The sequence below is a fragment of the Mirounga leonina genome, unplaced genomic scaffold, assembly GCF_011800145.1.
Source record: "Mirounga leonina isolate KUSES-001 unplaced genomic scaffold, KU_Mleo_1.0 Mir_82, whole genome shotgun sequence".
In the NCBI taxonomy this organism is placed as follows: domain Eukaryota; kingdom Metazoa; phylum Chordata; class Mammalia; order Carnivora; family Phocidae; genus Mirounga; species Mirounga leonina.
The window spans coordinates 54,174,509-54,194,045 of NW_023270825.1; the positions used below are offsets into that span (position 1 = coordinate 54,174,509).

Genomic DNA, 19,537 nt, shown 5'->3' on the forward strand with positions numbered 1-19,537 from the left:
TGACAGATATTGAGTGGAGAATTTTCCCAATGCCCTGCAAAATAGCACTAAAGTCCGTAGTCGTAAGCAATGAATACTCAATGCCACATACTTTTTAGAAGTCCACTCATCAATAGAGCCAGACACTATCTCCGAGGCTTACAAAACCAGACTAAACCACGTCTTTCACAGTGAACTCCTTTTCTCCTCACTCTCCTACTCCACCCCACTCCCCACTAGGGTATGTAATCAAAACACTACAGAGGGGAAGTATAGAGAAAAAGTGCTAGATTACCACTGATGAGAAATAAAATGGTTTTACTTACCCTGCTTATTTGGGAAAGAAGTGAAATTCTTTCCTCACCAAACAGAGTAAGAATTTATAGGTAGAGACTCACCTTAGAGACATAGAAATTGGAGGTTTCTGCAAGGTAGGAGACTGGTATCTCATTTTCTCACTGGAAGATAAGTGAGCATTGAATCTCAGAATCTTCCTTATGCTACTCTAAGGGAGCACTTTGGGTAACCTGACACATGTTCCTGGACTCTGTGTTTAGTGCCTTTTTTTTAAGGCAGTGTAGCTTGAGATAGAAGCCTAAAGCAGAGGAACAAGAAGAACCTATAGCATCTCTGGGAAGAAGGCAGTGAGAACTACTTAGTGGTCCTTCGGCTCCATTTTTGGGCATAGAGGTTGGAGATGGCTCATGGGAATGCTCAAGCTTGGGTCGGCTCAACAGTGTAAGTGGCACACAATCCAGAGATGGTGTATAATGGACAACTCCTGAAGCCATATTTAGACAGAACTGCTTCATTATAAAGAGCTCCCCACAGAGAGAAGGAACAGAGTAAAGCTCAACATTGTTCCTAGAAATTCATGGACATTGTGGGCTGAAGCCACTAGTAGGAGACATAAGCAACACAAGCAGGAGTGAAAACATAGATACCTTGTTACCAAAGCAAAATGAACAGATTGTAAATGAAGTCACTTGCCTCTTCTATTGCTCATCTCACCCTCAATCCCAGAGTGGTAAGAATCTTCAAAAGAGAGAGGAAGACTGTATCTCAGAATCAGACCATGATACCCACCCTCTTCCTATGCTGTGCGCTGGGGTAGGAAGAAGAGAAGTGAAAGAGTGGCCAATGCTCTCTTTCTACTTCAGCTACTGTAAGAAACCAACCTGGGTATGCCTGAGTGGGGTGGACTTCATAGGATTAAATCAACAGTGAAACTGGGGTTTTAAACATATATATTTTTTTTATATTTAATGTGAGGGAGTGACTAATAACCTGTGAGATCAACCAGATATATTTTTGTAGATCAGGAAATAGAGATTTAATGATCATAGTTGAAAGTAACAATGGGAGAAAAAATTTCTAGACTTTAACTACTCTACTTAGGTCAGAACTTCGTAAATCATACTATATATATATATATATATATATATATATATATATATATATATATATTTCTGCCATTTTGAATAACATTTTTTTCTAATAATCCCCTTCTTACATCCTTCCTTGCTGTAATATAGTTGTAAGAGTAAACATAAAAATTGTGTCTCTTAGCCCTTCAAAAGATATCTGTGGCAGTAAAAAATTGAGTGCTTTCCTAAAATATGAATATAAAATGTACATTTAATGAGAAATGTCCTCTCTTCTGAATTTATACAAATTTTGATTGACTCAGGGGACAAAAGAGTCCATTTCTTATTGAAAGAAAATATTTATTTCAAATATCCCACCTTAAGGGGAATGAGGAATCTATACATGGCAAAAGCCAAGTTTACTACAGTGTTTAAAAGTATGTCAGGTGATTCTCCACATGTCTAAGATATGTAACTTAAAAATGAAAATCATGCATAGATTTTAGGTGATTTTCAATTGTGGAAGCATCCTGCATGGTGTGAGCTTGATGTCAACTCTTAATTAGAAATGCAGTTATTTTCTTTTCCTCTACAGCTCTACTTTTCTTTTCCTCTGTTCTTTGAACTTTCCCCCCCTACATTCTCAATGCCTTCATGTTTTTCTCTTTAGACTCTTTTTAGAAATCTTTAACCAGTAGATGTCATATCTCATATTGAACTATTAGTAAAGTCCCAAGACAATGGAAAACAGTAATCTCTGCACAGCTCTTCCCTACTTTTGGAAGTTCATGTTATGCCACTTCACACTTGCAAAAGGCTTACATTAGCACCTTTTTTTTTTTTTTTTGCTAACCAAAGAAATCCAAAGAGGAGTTTGCTTTTATGAAAAAAAGAGGAAATGAAAAATAGAGGTCAGTGTTTGTTTTGTGGTGAGCCGTTCTGGAGGCATTCCCAAGCTCTCTCTCTAGGGACTACACTCAGTATCTCGGCATCAAGCTGCCATAGCTTTGAACTGTGTCTATGAGCACTTGTGCTTTATCTCACTTTATTTTGTGGATCCATTAGTAAGATGTGTCCTAAAGTATCAGAAAAGCCTAAGAGAGGTTATTTTTGGGGATCTGAGAATGTTCAAAAATTTTCCCATATAAATTAGTGGTAACTGCTTCTTTGCTTTACACCATTTTTGCTTATGGAAGTTTTCATAGGAGTGCTCTACTCTCTGATAGTGAAGGAAACCTGTTACCAGCAAGCTAACATAAAACTGAAAAGGGAGGGGTGCCTGGGTGTCTCAGTTGTTTTAGTGTCCAACTCTTGATTTTGGCTCAGGTCATGATCTCAGGATCCTGAGATTGAGGCCCACATGGAGCCCCTCAGCTGGCTCTGTGCTGAGTGTGGAGGCTGCTTAAGAGTCCCTCTCTCAGGGGCGCCTGGGTGGTTCAGTCGTTAAGCAACTGCCTTCGGCTCAGGTGATGATCCCAGGGTCCTGGGATCGAGTCCCACATCGGGCTCCCTCCTCGGCGGGAAGCCTGCTTCTCCCTTTCCCCCTCCCGCTGCTTGTGTTCCTGCTCTCGCTATCTGACTCTGTCAAATAAATAAATAAGATCTTTAAAAAAAAAAAAAAAAGAGTCTCTCTCTCCCTCTGCCCCTTCTCCCACTCTCACTCTCTCTCTCTCTTTCAAAAAAAAAAAAATTGAAAAGGGAAAGATATGAAATAAAAGCAATCAACAATTTTATGTTTTTTTTTTTTTGGCAATCAACAATTTTATAGTTTAGGCCTCACCAACTTCAGTCATTACTGAGTCCTTATTGTGATTTGTTCTATGATAATCATATGATTTTAACTATTGATATTACCTATCAATCTTTAATATACTGAAGAGACTTCATCTTTTATTTTGAATACACAATACATTTGTCTCATCTTTTTCTCTTGTATTTCTCTTGTATCTTGTCATTTTATTTAGAAAATTTTACCCTTGGGGCACTTGGGTGGCTCAGTCGTTAAGCGTTTGCCTTCAGCTCAGGTCATGATCCCAGGGTCCTGGGATCGAGCCCCCGCATCGGGCTCCCTGCTCCGCGGGGAAGCCTGCTTCTCCCTCTCCCACTCCCCCTGCTTGTGTTCCTTCTCTCGCTGTCTCTCTCTCTCTGTCAAATAAATAAATAAAATCTTAAAAAAAAAAAAAAAAAAGAAAATTTTACCCTTAAATATTTATGAACAAACTGGCGGGATATACCTTGATCAACCACTGTTCAATACAGTTAGAGACAGAATTTTCAAAATGTACTATGCTGCAAAATGACACTGAAGAGCAAAGCATATAACTCTGTGGGAGGCTAAAGATTCCTCTCTTTTCATGAGCCTGTGGCCAACAAGTATGCAAACAGATTCCATTCATTTGGAAATATCAGGAGGCCTCTCTATGCCCAGATAACTTTTGTGGTTAAAGCCAACTAGCTGAATACTTCAGAAATTCTGAACAGAATTTGAGTTTGCACTTCAAATAGCACAGAAGAAAAAAATCAATAAAAACTTATTCAAACATAATTTGTTAGGTGTAGTTAAATAAGCATTTTCCCCCCAGATCAGTTTTAGTGATTGTGCTGGAATAGCGGTTTTAATCTAGAACTAAAGATGACCCTTCCAAAGGTATAATTTTTTATGCCAGGTTTTCACCTGGTAGAAGTTCTACTCACAAATCAACTGAGATTATTGCCAAATCTGTCTGAAAAGAAGCATTATGTAGCAATGATGTTATCAGTCTCTGATTTCCTTGGTCCTATTCAGAAATAGCTATGAATTTGTGCAACATGCTACATTTACATTGCCCAAGCTGTCAATGAACCATTGCCCAAAAGATTTGCTGTTGTTGGTGGTGGTAGTGTTGTTACTGTTGTTGCTATTGTTTTTCCCATCCCCTCCACTGGTGGTTTGAAAATTAGTGAGCATTCCTCATTCATCCATTTACTTGTTCAACTAATATTAGTTGAGCCCCTAGGGTGTGCTAACCACTGGGATGATTTTTTAGTTCTGATCCAATTGAAACAGAAACTACCTAGTAATACATATATATAGAGAGAGAAAATTATATATCTATACACACACACATAAAATAGAATATATAGAACATATATGTATATAGAATTGTTAATATTAACAGGGAACTAGAGTAATAATGAATTGACTAGTTAGAAGAAAAGAAACATCTGAAGAATACAGAAACAGCAGATTTAAAGAGCATTCACTGGGGCGCCTGGGTGGCTCAGTCGTTAAGCATCTGCCTTCGGCTCAGGTCATGATCCCAGGGTCCTGAGATCAAGCCCTGCATCGGGCTCCCTGCTCCGCGGGGAAGCCTACTTTTCCCTCTCCCACTCCCCCTGCTCGTGTTCCTGCTCTCGCTGTGTCTCTCTCTGTCAAATAAATAAATAAATAATCTTAAAAAAAAAATAAAGAGCATTCACTACACTAGGGCTTGGAGGAGGCCCAATGAAGAGCTTCCTACCCCATGCTGAGATCTAGACAGTGATGCTGAAGGTAAACCATGACTCACTGAAAGAGAAGTCACCATCGTGCTGCACCAGTGCAAATTGATGCAAGTTCACATTTAGGTTGTGAGAGAAAGCAGTTCAAGGGTGTATAACTTATCAGAGGCACTCTGAAAGAGTTGTTGATGAAAGCTGACAGGTGGTGGATGCTGTTGGCTACCAGGTAGTATAGGAGCCAGAGAGAAGTTATCCAAATTGCGGGAGCCTAGCAATGGAAAAGTCTCCCACGCAGTAGGAAGATTGCACTGGTTTCCTATTGGACTTACTCTTCTAAACTGCTTGAGGATGTTCTAAAGCATGTTATGCCATACATTATTTTGCAGTGATTCTACATTTTGGTAAACCCCATGAAGTATTTTCATGCAAGACATTGGGCAATGATACATTTTCAAGACAAAGTTCCATTTTTGTTTTCACCAGCTGCAATGTCCTATAGTGATTGGGTAAAGATATAAGTGAAGTTTTTGGTTATGAACCTTAAATATGGAATATACAATCATCCATTTTTATATGGAATGGTTCCAAAAGCTGCTTCTGAGGTTCTCAGTACATTATATATGTACCATATGCATAAGCATCTGCAAAAAGACCACACTGACCTATTTTGGTAATAGGATGGCTCAGTGGACTTTGGCTAGAGGATTTGCCAAAATAGAATTATGTCCTCCATTCTCTGGTATATTGATTTTTAGAATAAAGAATCTTACTGTTGTTTTTATTTTATAATACATAGGAAATTTGGAAATTAAAGCTCTTAAAAAGAACATATCTTTTTTCCACTAAAACTCTTAAATAAAATATCCTATCCTTCTATGATGGGACCTAATAAATCATGGGAGCTTTCTCAGTTTTTATATGGTGAAGACTCGGACTACAGTGAGATAGTATGCCAGGTTCACTAGAGAAATTTTTCTATAAAATGGGAATTTGGCAATAAATGGGTAGTTACTCTGTACTAGTTTACTATTACAGCTGTAACAAATAGTCACAGATTTGGTGGCTTAAAACAAATGTTCTACAAATCAAAAAACTGATATGGGTCTTGCAGGGCTAAAATCAAGGTTGTGGCAGAACTACACTAAGATAATTGTTGCTGAAAAAATGTGCTGTTTAATTTCCACGTACTGGTGACTTTTCCAGTTTTCCTTGTTATTGATGTCTAGTTTCATTCCATTGTAGTCAGAAAAGATGTTTGGTATTTCAATCATCTTAAATTTATTTCGACTTATTGTATAACGTAACATGTGATCTATCAGAGAATGTTCCATATGTATTTGAGAAGAATGTGTATTCTGCTGCTGTTGGGTAGAATATTCTGTACATATCAATTAGGTCCGTTTGGGTGTGGTGGTGTACAAGTTCACTGTTCTATATTGATTTTCTATCTGAATGCTATATACTGTTGAAAATAGGGTAATAGTCTCTTACTATTACTGCACTGCTATTTCTCCTTTCAGATATGTGAATATTTGCTTTACATACTTGTTGCTTGGATATTAGTGCATATATATTTATGATTGCTATATTCTTGATGAACTGGCTTTTTCATAGTTATATAATAGCCTTCTTTGTCTTTTGTGAGAATATTTAACTTAAAGTCTGTTTTGTCTGATAAATATAGTCACCCTTGTTCCCCTTTGGTTATCATTTCATAGAAAATAAAACAGAATTTCTGCTTTGTTCTTTTTAATTGCTTCTCTTTATCGATACTCTCATTTTGTTCATATATCATTTTCCTGATTTTATTTGGTATTTTAATCAGTGTTCTCTTGGAAATCACTGAGTTGATACTTATTTTTAATTCTTTGTCAGTAATTCCTAGATCTCTAATTCCTTAGGCTTGGTAAATAGAGATTTATTTTGTCCATTTGATTGTGTTGTGTTTTCCAGATTTTCATGTTCTTTGTTGCTTTGCATTTGTGTCTGCACATTTGCAAAAATAGTCACTTCTCCCTGGCTTTGACTGCGAAAGACCCTCACCAATTAGGCTAGTTACCTCAGATGTCCAGTCTTTTTATTTTTCTTTCAGGAGCTCCCAATCATTTTTTTTTTTTTTTTTTAGATTTTATTTATTTATTTGAGAGAGAGAATGAGCGTAAGAGAGAGAACACGAGCGGGGTGGAGGGGCAGGGGGAAAGAGAGAGAAGCAGACTCCCTGCTGAGCAGCGAGTCCGATGAAGCAGGGCTCCATCCCAGGACCCTGCCATCACAACCTGAGCCAAGGGCAGATGCTCAACCAACTGAGCTACCCAGGCACCTCATGGAGCTCACCATCTTTTATGTAATTCTTCCTTTTTGATTTTTCAGTCCTTGTAAGATCACCTTGTTAAAAGCCTTTAAAACAAAAAATGCACTAAAGAGCTAACATTTTAGTTGGAATGAGTGTAACACTATAATGAGTGAAAGTAAATTTCTACTTGCTTAGAACAAAGCCCTCTTATTGTTCATTGTGATGAACATTTCAAATAGTCATGTAGATTGACCACCGAAAGGCATGAACTTTATTTGGAAATTCATAAATTTTAGTCGTTGTTCCAGTAAACCAAAATAAAGAGGCTCTTGAGAGCATGAACAATACCTGTGTGTAGATAAAAAAGATGGAATGTTGCTTTAGACTTTAAAATGTAAAACTTTTCCTTTAGGATATTTCAGGTAGGAGATAACAGTTGTTGTAGCATCCTTTAATAGAGGCAGAAGTAAATGACTTTGCACAATCTGTTTGTCTCCCTAGGAGAACTGTTGTGTTATTATTAGCACTACCAAGGGAAATAGATTTTATGTTGGAGAATAAGTTGACAATCTGAATGACTGACTCCATTTTACAAAGTTACATTATAACGAAAAAGTTATATAATAATGCATGGAGCCTGTCTCTGTGAATAATTGGCTTCTTTACAAAGCTCCAGATGATAAATAAATAAATTTAAGCACCATCAGTGATAAATTATTATGTTTACAAAATTAAACTCTAATATACATAATAAATTACATGGTTTCCAAAACACTCAATTTTTGTCTTGTCTTACTAGTTCTATTATCACATTTAAACAGGTTTGGCACTTCAGTCAAATGTCTTATTGGGCTTTTTTTTTTTTTTTTTTTTTTCAAAATGATTGGCATAGAATGGGGTCTAGTTTATTTAGTTTCCTCATCTTATTATCTGTTTTCTGACATAACTGCTTAGCAACTTCTTTTCTTTCTTCAAATTTCCAATGTATCGGGTGCCTGCGTGGCTCAGTCAGTTAAGCATCTACCTTCAGCTCAGGTCATGATCCCAGGATCCTGGGCTCCAGTCCCACGCTGGGCTCCCTGCTTAGCAGGAAGCCTGCTTCTCCCCATGGTTTGTGCTCTCTCTCTCACTCACTCTCTTTCTCAAATAAATAAATCTTTAAAAAAAACTTACACTGTATCACATTCTCCTAGTTTTTCTTCTATATGGCCCCCTGCTTTTCAGGTTTTGTTTTTGTTTTTGTTTTTGTTTTCCTAACTCCTCACGCTACAGAAACTCTGTATGGAAGACTGCACAAGAGCTCTGACTACATCACTATTCTTATTCCTTAGATGATTTTCTCTTGGTGTTTAGATTTAAATCACATTTATGCACAAATACTTCCAAATTAATTCTTTACCCCAACCTCACTCAAAATATCTCTACTTTAAAGTCTTATGAGCATGTCAAACTCCTATGTCAAAATCCAAGTATTGAATGGTTCCCTTTTCAAATCTGTGCATGGCTTAATCTTTCATAAATTTGCAAAAGCACAAACATTAACCCTATTTCTTGGGGGCAAAGCCTGTAGTTTTCTTTCTCTAAACTCTTTCTCCATTATCTTACTGGCCAATCTTGAAACTGCCCTTAAAGCAGGTCATGAAATTAGTCATATGTATCACCTCCACCTTCATTAGGCTGCCAAATCAGTGTTCTCTCTCCCAGATGTGGTAATTATCAAACTTGTTATCCTGCCTCTAGGCTTTCACATTTTGTAATATTTGATAAAACAGTGTATGAGTATATAAGTGTGTGTGTTTATGTGCATGATATAAGAGTTTAGAAAATAAAAATACATTCATAAACCCATCATCAAATGACTATTATTAGATCAGTTACATAAACCTCGCCTTACTTTTCCTTCAGAGGAAATAATCATTGTAAAAATTTAGTTTTCTCTACCACCAGAAACAGTTGAAAAACTATATGAAGTATGTGAAACAAAAGTTTCTGGGCACTGGACAATAGTCTGTGAAGAACGGTGACCTCTGAGAGAAAGATGGCGATTGAAGTGGGCCAAGTGACTGCCCTGGTTTTCTTCCTAGGAGCAAACTCAAGACTACAGTGGAGGGGAATTCCAGGGGGTGGTGCTGTTGAGGTGAGGAAACTTGAGATCACAGCCAAAGTTGGCTCAGGGAGCTAGATGTTGTGAGACAGTGTTCCCCAAAAGAGAAAGCTATGCAGGAAAAGGATTCCAGAAATGTGCATAGGGTTTCCTTGGAGTATCTACAGAATAATAAACTATGGGTGCAAAGGGTAAAAATGGCAAAAATGACCCTTAGAATAAAGTTACTCCAGATCTGTCCCTGCCCTAGCTTTATTTCTGTGGTAGTTTAGCTCTGCTACTCCTGTGTGATACATGTGTGCACTTGGTCTATTGAATGTCTCAGGTGATAGTAAGAATCTCCACTCCCAGCTTTGGCTGGCTGGAGCTTAAGTATCTCTATGCCCTGTTTGAGCTCTGGAAATTGTTTAGCTTACATTGCCCTGATTGATACCTTTTATGATAATTTTGTCATTAAAATGTTATATTTTCTTATAAACACAAAAAAATAGTCTTCCATATTCACTTCTTAAATCCATCTAAAGTTGTATGATAAAATAGAGATAGATTCCAATTATTTTTTTTTCTTTATGGATAACCAATTTACCCAGCAAAATTTATTGAATAATTCATCCTTTCCTTCTGATCTACAATGGATTCTCTGTTGAACCAAATTTACATATATGAAAGGATTTGGTTTTAGACCATTTACTATTTTATTGCTCTGTGCCAATACCACATTTTCTTACTGGATCTTCATAATATCTCTATATCCTATAAGGAGTCCCTCTACCAGCAACTTGCTCATTTTGAGTGACTATGTAATTCTTAGGTCTGTTTTCTTCTTACTCTTAAACCTTATAAAAATATCAGAATCACCTTGTTAGTTTCATGAAATATCATATAGTGATTTTGATTGAAATTATATTGTGTATACAGATCACTATGAAATATGACCAAAAACTATTTTTAGGAATAAAATCTAAAATTGAATTGCACATGGATTATAATTCTTGGCAGTAATACCATTTAATAAAACTATGATTGCATAATTAAATGTGTACATAGTTTTCGTTAAGAATCACAAAACATGAGGAAAATATTAGTTCATATGTATTGATCTCATGTGGGTGTTGAATTATTTAGAGGAGTTTTGATGTGCACTCAGGCAAAAAAAAATAAAAAAAGAGGAAAATAGCCATTTATTAGGGAAGCAATCCTACTAGATGAATACATGTCCAGGAGTATTCATGAGACAGAAGTCATGCTATTCTTCAATGGCTATCACTTTAAGTTTCTTCCATAGGATATGCATTTCTGATGTTTAAAATGTAGTGGTATAAAATTATAGTTTGCATACACATTATTTTACATATTTTTGAAATGTGCATTTATCTGGACATATTATAGAGGTGTTTACACAAAACTACATGTGTTTCAATTTTTATTCCTAAAAAACATTTTAGGAATAAAAGATTGAAAAATTTACAAAAGTGATTTTGACTATATATGTTTCCCTTATATATTTGCGTAAGTTATCTTTTGGTTGTAGCAATGTTGCATAACAAACAACCTAGAAAATAGGTGGTTTAAAGGCACAACCATTTATTTTGTGCTCTTGGGCTTATGGATCAGCTGCATCTTGGCTTGACTCTGCTAAGCTGTAGTGGTTCAATGAGGTTCGCCTCCAAGATGTGAGTTAGCTCTAAATTGATATTTAGATCCAAACTGAAAGATCATACCTTACCTAGGAAGTGAAATTCTCATGTCTGTGCACAGGAGCATAAGAGAGAACAAACCAATCCATGCAAGGACAGATAAGCCTCTGCTTGGATGTATCCGTATGTCAAAGCCCCTAACATTCTTTTGGCCAAAGTGAGTCACATAACCAAATGCAACATCCACGGGGTGGAGAAATAAAATACTTCTATAGAAGGGGCGAAGAAGGATGAATATTTTCTGAATCATAACATAATATACCACACTATGTAAGTATGACTCTATAGTCAGCTAAATTTTCCTTGTGGAAAATACCTGCAATTTTCAGGCATGACTACTGTTAGGATCATGTTATTCATTAAAAAAAAAGAAAGAAAATGTTATATTTCAGAAACATTTGTTTGTATTTCCCTCAAACCTAGACTCTTTTAATTTCAGGATTTTAAAGAGATTTTAAACAGCTTTTTATAACTTCTTTGCATTGCTTTAGTTTGTGACAAAGAATATCAAACAAGTTGTTTGTTAGATATTTCAAAACATACCATGAGTTGGTCTACTAATTAGCATTACAGAAGCAGAAGTGCTGAAGTCCCATAGAAGTGTTATTTATAGAGAATCTAAATTTCATCAGAGTAAACTTGTTTACTATTAACTGTTCTTTGCAAAAAAAATATATATATATTGCTATAGCTATATTTAAAGAGAAGCATAAATAACATCTAATGGACGACCATGCCTCAGATTACCATCAATTTATGATGCTAGAATATGGATTTAGGAATCTATCTTTCTATGACTAGTTCAGTTTGGGTTAGAATATTTATAGATAGGAAGAAAAGCTTTATTCTTTTTTAAAGTAGCAATAGAACATTGTAGATTTCTTTGTTCTTTTTAGTTTATAAATATTGAAGTAATAAATACTTGAAAATGCGAAGGTACAGACAGGCAAGCATGTTAACCTAAAAATCCTGGATAACCAAAAAAAAAAAAAAAAGTAATTTTGGGGTGAAGAAGATGTAAGATGGGAGAAAAAGAAATATATGTATCAATGTTTTATTTAGTGGTATTCGTTCCCCATGTTCAGGGGCTTGTGACACTGGGTCTTTGTGCAGTATATCAGGGGCTGGACCGTACTGGCTCCCAGATTCTTCAGAGATATTTTTGATGTTTGCAGTCTTGAGAGTTAAAATGTGGATGTCTTCAGTTTAACAGAAAATAGAGCAGAATGAGTATGAGAATATCATTTATGCTTTTCAATATCTTACTGTATTCTCCCAATTTTAGCCTTTTTCCTATCATCATAACAAAGAGAGGTAAGATCCTGCTACTGCGGGGTGCCAGGGTGGCTCAGTCAGTTAAGCATCTGCCTTGGTCTCAGGTCCTAATCCCAGCATCTTGGGATAGAGCCCAGGCTCCTTCTCAGTGGGCTTCCTTCTCGGTGGGCTTCCTGCTCAGTGGGGAGTCTGCTTCTTCCTTTCCCTCTGCCCCTCCCCCCCATGCTCACTCACTCACTCTCTTAAATAAATAAATAAAATCTTTTTTTTTTTAAAGATTTTATTTATTTATTTGAGACAGAGAGAATGAGAGAGACAGAGAGCACATGAGAGGGGGGAGGGTCAGAGGGAGAAGCAGGCTCCCTGCCGAGCAGGGAGCCCGATGCGGGACTCGATCCAGGGACTCCAGGATCATGACCTGAGCCGAAGGCAGTCGCTTAACCAACTGAGCCACCCAGGCGCCCAATAAATAAAATCTTAAAAAAAAAAAAGTCAGCTATTGCAACGCTTCACCCAAAATCTAAAGGGTGTGATTAAGGGGCTTCTCCTACTTCTTCCTTCTCCATCCTTCTCTGTATATGGCCACATGATCATTGATCTCCTATCAATAGTTACCAAGATTTTTTCTAGCTTTTTTCTTATTCTGTAGATGGCACAGGGCTAGCTATTTTACATATGTATTCCAGCATTGATTGTGAGAGCCTAGTAGACAGTATCAACTGGGAACTGAAAGCCAGGTAAATTCCTGCATTTAGAGTAACTCATTTCTAAACACAGACCACATAGACCTGTTGGGGAGCTACTTGGAAAGATAACTTAGTCTCTAATAGAAGTGACAGATGTGGGACGAGAGTGTATTGCTGCTCTCCTTTTCCCTTCTTCCTCTCTGGAAAGCAGACTTGGTACTTGGAGCAGAGTTTGGCATATTGAAACCATAATGAAACAAGTAGAGGGAGAAAGACACACGATGCTAAGGATGTCAGAAAAGAATGATAGAACCTCAGAACTAGTTAGATTGCAAAACTGCTTCACCAACAGCAAACATTGCCTATGTCCAATTATATGTGGGAAACACGAACCTCTGTTTTTAAGGCATGATTTATCAAGTTTTCAGTTCTTTGTTGCAAAGGCATTCTTACATAGTATAGAATATTACGTAGAATAAAATTGTAAACAGAGGATTTCCTGGTCAGAGTACACACATTTTCAATTATAAACGTTAATGTAAAATTTTCCTTTAAAAAGTTATGCAAATGTACACCTCACCAACAGCAAATGAGAATGCTTGTTTTCCTACATTGCTACAATATTAAATGTTATTAGTTTATATATTCACTAACATTTACTAAGTGCTTAATAAATGTGCCCAGCACTGTGCTAATTATAAGGATAGGAAAACAGACAAAAGTAATATGGTGTCTGCCTTCCATTTTTCCAGTTATCCTCTTATGACCACTTTATTTTTTTCTTGATGAATCCTGAAAAGTTCTTACGTTTGGCTTTGGCATTGCATATTTTGTGTTGCCTCTGTGGTTGAGATCAGGGGAGAGTGTAGGAAGTTTAGGAAATAGATTCTAGAATCAGTCAGCTTGGGATCAGGATCTTATTGCCACCTGAATAGTTATGTGGTGATGGCCCATTTAACTCTCTGAGCCTCAGTCTCCTCACCTGCAAATTGAGGATAATAAGAATATTTATTATAAGACCTATGAATTATGTAAAGCACTTAAAACAGGGCCCGTCTAATGTCACCTAATATTACCATGAAATTTTTAATATATTTTCTAACTAGTTTGTATTTGTATATATAAATGTTACAAACTTTGGTACATTAATTTGTCTGCAGCTGCCTTCCTGAATTTTGTGCTGATTATAATAGTTGATTTGTTGATTCTCTAATGTTTCCAAATATTTAATCATATTATCTGAAAATAATCATATGATTTCTATTCTTTTCCAATATTTATACTTCTATTTTTTTTATCTCGTATGGAGTCAATTAGAATTTCCAGAAGAATATTATCATGGTTATGTTAGACAGCTTTCTAATTGAAACCCTACAACTATTTTAATATTGCTTCTGTTACTAGTCCCAATGTTAAAGGCACTCATAAAATAATGCAATATCTTTTTTAATTTCCTTTTTGAGTAAAGTTGACACACAATGTTAGATTAGTTTTAAGTGTACAACATAGTGATTGAACTACTCTATACGCTGTGCTCTGCTCACCACAAGTGTAGCTACCACTTGCCACCATACAACACTATTACAGTATCATTGACCATATTCTCATGGTCTTATTCCCATGACTTATTCATTCCATAACTGGAGGCCTGTATCTCCCATTACCTTTCACCCATTTTGCCTATCCTCCTCCTCCCTCCCCTCTGGCAATAGGTATCTGATATACAGGGATTTTTCCACTGACCTGGTAATAAGAAAAAGTCCTTGTTAACCAGAGGTTAGAAGGAAAAAGGCATCCCCAACACTATTACTGTGCATTTAGAAGGACTCAATATACAATGAACAAACTAATTTGAACTGATAATTCTATTAACAAATTGAATTACAAATTAAGTAATGAATTAACTTTATATAACAATTACGCAAAGGTATGGGAAGCGTGTGAAAAAAATTACAGCAAAATGGAGAGAGAGAGAAAGAGAAAATAGATACAGAAGCTAAGATGGATAAGATGGTTGAAGAATGTATTTTGCAAGAAAAATTCCTGTTTATAGTAGTTAGGAAACAGATATTTTATAGTCCATATAATCATATAAAAGAAAATTGGCAAATTATAGAAAATGTGATCAAAGATGAGCTTATTTGATGTTAAAAAAGGTTTTACAAAACAGGTTGCCATAATATTATCAGTCTGTTCTCTGTATTTATTGGTCTGATTCTGCTTTTTGTTTGTTTATTCAGTTATTTTTTAGGTTCCACATATGAGTGAAATCATATGGTATTTATCTTTCTCAGTCTGACTTATTTTTCTTGGCATAATACCCTAAGGTCCATCCATGTTGTTGCAAATGACATGATCTCATTCTTTTTTATGGCTGCATAATATTACCAGGTCAGTGGAAAAATCCCTCTATCTCAGACACCTATTGCCATTGATAATAGTGTACAGTAAACTGAGCAAAAACTTAATGGAATAAAGTAAAAAAAAAAATATTTGTTTATCATACTATTCCACAGATTGGCAATTTGTGTTTGGCTCAGCCAGGCTATTATGATCTCAGCTGTGTTCTCATGCTTCTTTAGTCAGCTGCTAGGTTAGTTGGGGTTGGCTAAGATGTTTAAGAAGGCCTCAGGATTTCTCCTCCAAGAGTTTCTCTTTACCCAATGGGCTAGCTGGAACTTGTTCAGTTGGTAGTCAGAGTTTTGAGAGAGAAAACTGAAGCCCAACTTCAAGGGGTTAGGAAATAGACAATACTTTTTCGTGGAAAGAACCACAAATGAAGGTACATGGATACAAAAATAATTACAGTTATTTTTCACAAATTATCTGTATTACACCATCTCTCGCTCTTAAGGAGCTATAGTAGATCACATTTTGCAATGAGTTTTTTTAATTCATTTCCTCATTTGTGACCTAAAGTATTTGAATCATATGGAGTTTAATTATAAAATAACTAGATGAAACTAATAACAATTTGGCAGTTCTTCCTTAAACACTACTGTTTGATATGTAAATGCTGATTTGTATTTTGCCGTATGCTTGAAACTCATTACTACATCACTAGTTCTTGGATAGTTCAACACCTCAATGCCTATGTAACTTTAATTTGATTAATCAGTATGGTGAATAAATACCTTACAACCCTGTAGACATTTGTAAGACTGCAACCAAATGGTCCCAAAAAGGATGCCAATGGAATTCACATTTGGTTGTTTTATATACTGTAACTTGCTGCAGGAGCACTTTTACTTCTCTAAGCAACCAGGAAACAACCATGTATTAGAGTTCTTCAGGAAAAAACAAACAAAACAAAACAAAAACACACAAAAAAACAGAACCAACAGGATATGTATAACATGTTTTTGTGATGATGCATAGATGGTAAGAATGACTGTTCCTACATTTGCATCACTAAATCCTTCTAGGGATGGTGAGAAGCCATATTACTTAACAGTCCCTTTTGCTATCCCCTTCCCGTGCCTCCCACTACACCCAAACAAATTCCCTATTCCTCTTCACTATTATTTGGAAGATGATTGGCAGCATAATGTTGGTTTGAAGTTTATTTATATTTGAAGAAATTAAATTTGTCTCTTTAAGTCATAAGCATTTAGAGGGAAAAAATGTTTTGATCAATTGCTTGCTACTTATAATTATTAGAATGATTACTAAAGTTGGAAAATTTTAAAAATTAGACTTATGAGCACAACAATATAAACACATAAAGTGTTCATTTGTATTCATGGTTTTGCTGTGGAGAAATATGGGGACATAGTCGGACTTCCAGAAATATATATTACATGGAAAACAGATCTTGTGGTCAAAGTAGAATAGAAATATAAGACCAAAGAGAAAAAGAATATCTTCTAACATTGGTCTACCTAAATGATTTTCAAGCTCCAGTTTAGCCATAATCTTGTTGTTTAGGTAGTATACGATAAAAGGCCTGGGGGTGGGGGGAGTATAAATGGGGTTATGCTAATTGAAAGGGAATGTGACAAATATCTATTGATCTTTCTTAGTCTCCACCAGAATTATTAAAACTGTGAATCACAGTTCTGAATATATTATATTTCATGATCTCTACATTCCTTGTGAAGTATGATTATTTTATGAAACATAACTAAAATATTGCCTTTAAATTGGGGCATTCACACATTTCCTCTTCAGTGTACTTATAGTCTGATTTTATAAAACTGTATGCCTGCCTTGATTATATTTAAATTCTGTTAAGATTTCAATAAGTATTCCTGTTTATAAACAGTTTAAATAATGTAAAAGTGTAATATCTCAGATACAGTCACCATCTCATGTTTACCTTCAAGTTTTCTCCTCGATAATCTATACTCAAACAGGCTTGTGTGTATCTTTCTCCATTTTAGTGTATATATATAAGTGCATAATTTGTATAAATATATGTAAAATTTTATATGTATACTTTACAAAAAAATAAAGCACATATCTCTGTTTCAAAAAGCTGGAAATATTGGGTAACATAGAGCAATGTTTAAAATAATGTTCTGCACTTAAAAGAAAATTAGGAGAAGAATCAGTGCTAGCAACGAAGAAAGTGCTGAGAACCCAAGTGCTGAGCACGTAAGCCAATGCCACAGCAGTCCTGGGTAAGAGAGGAAGGAGTTAACCAAAAGATTTTAAAACATATGCAAAGATAGGAGATGAAGACTGTCTGCTTGAGGCAAGAAGTTGAAACTGAGACCCCCTCCACAAGTATAACCTCTGCATAGAAGGCTCCATGCTTTCTAGTTCAGCTGTCCCCATTTAGTCTAGTCTAAAGGCCCATGATTCTTCATTTTTTAGTGAATTTATGGAAGTCCCAAGACTAGATAACATGACTAACCAATCATGATGAAAATGTTAATTTCTAAATGAGAATATATATACATATATATATATATATCAAACTTACCAAAATGTAGGCAAAAATAAATAAATTTGAATGCTCATATAAAGAAAGTAAATCATTAAAAACCCTGTTATGATTATCTAGGCATCTTTTATTTTTTAAATTTTTGAACAATCACATAAGGAAGCATTGAGGTTTAACATTAAATCATACAAATAAAATTTGTATAAACACAAATCCACTTCTAGTCATAACACAGAGAGCAAAAGACAAAGTAAAAACAAAGAGAACTAATTGGCAGCTATATACAGATGGATAAAGTTGTGTCTTGTACACTAGAAAGTCTTACAAAACAATCACCTTAGATCAACACAAGACCAATCTTCAGTGTCATCCTACAAGATGGGTTAACTTTAGCAATCTCCTCCTGTTTTCTCCAACATGCTCCTTTAGTATGGCTGGTAATTGTTTTGGTGATTCCCACCCCCTTGAGACCCATAAGTGCTCTGTTGGCCATTGTAGTTGGCATATCCTTGTCCATATCCATAGTTCCCATAGTTATACCCAGTATCACTACTGGGTATAATCATAGCTGACATAGCCACTATAGTTTTGATCACCACCATAGGCACTATTGTAATTTCCATATCCTTGATCATAATAATTATTAAATCCTTGGTTCCAGTTTTGGCCCTGACCTTGCCCACCACCCCTAGTACCACTTGGTCCACCAGCTGCAGCACCTCTCCCTCCTTTTTGTTATTGCTGTTGATGCTTATAAACCTCTTTGGGTTGTGCAATTTTGATTTCACACTTCCCAGAACCAGTTTGATGATATTTGCTTTTTAACAATTTCTTTACTGGCTCTTCATCTGTATATGTGATAAAACAAAATCTTCTTCTTTAATTTGTTTTTGTATCCATGGAAAGTTCAATATTTTCAATTTCTCGGAAGGCTCCAAAATATTCTTTAATTTGTTCTTCAGAAGTATCTGGGTTCAACCCACCCACAAAAACCTTTTGGGGGGATTCTTTCCCTTTGAAAGCTTTGGTCCTTTTGGGGCTATCAATTTGCCATCCAGTTTGTGTTCTTTCAGTTCCAAAACCTCATCAACACTAGCAGCATCTTTGAAAAGCACCAATCCAAATCCTCTTGCTCTTCCAGTCACTGCATCTGTTTTAATTGTACAGTCTACAAATTCCCCAAATTGAGACAAATATTCAGTCAGATCTTCCTTGCTTTTATCCCAGCTCAAGCCTCCAATAAACATTTTACTGTCATTCTGCTGACTCTTACTGGTGTTGATCTTGGATTTCTCTGAGAATTCCTCTATTTCTATGTTGCTGTATTTGTTCATGTCTTCTATGGTGGCGGAGTTGTCGCGGGGCTGGGGTGGGGGTGAGGCCCTGGCGCACAATACTGATCTTGCAGCAGTGTCCCCAGAGTGTTATAAGGAGTTCTCTAGGTCTCTAGGCATCTTTTATTTTTTTTTTATTTTTTTTTATTTTTATTATTATTTTTTAATTTTATTTATTTATTTGACAGAGAGAGACACAGCGAGAGAGGGAACACAAGCAGGGGGAATGGGAAAGGGAGAAGCAGGCTTCCTGCAGAGCAGGGAGCCCGATGCGGGGCTCGATCCCAGGACCCTGGGATCATGACCTGAGCCGAAGGCAGACGCTTAATGACTGAGCCACCCAGGCGCCCCTCTAGGCATCTTTTAAACAAAGAATTAGAATAATCTTGCAATTAACTTTTAGGGAACTGAAAAACAAGTAACTATTTCCCAAA

General features: G+C 36.1%; 1 pseudogene; it reads right to left on the reverse strand.

Annotated features, from left to right (window-relative positions):
* Nucleotides 1-18,194: 18,194 nt before the first annotated feature.
* LOC118002301 lies at nucleotides 18,195-19,121 on the reverse strand (annotated as a pseudogene).
* Nucleotides 19,122-19,537: the final 416 nt, after the last annotated feature.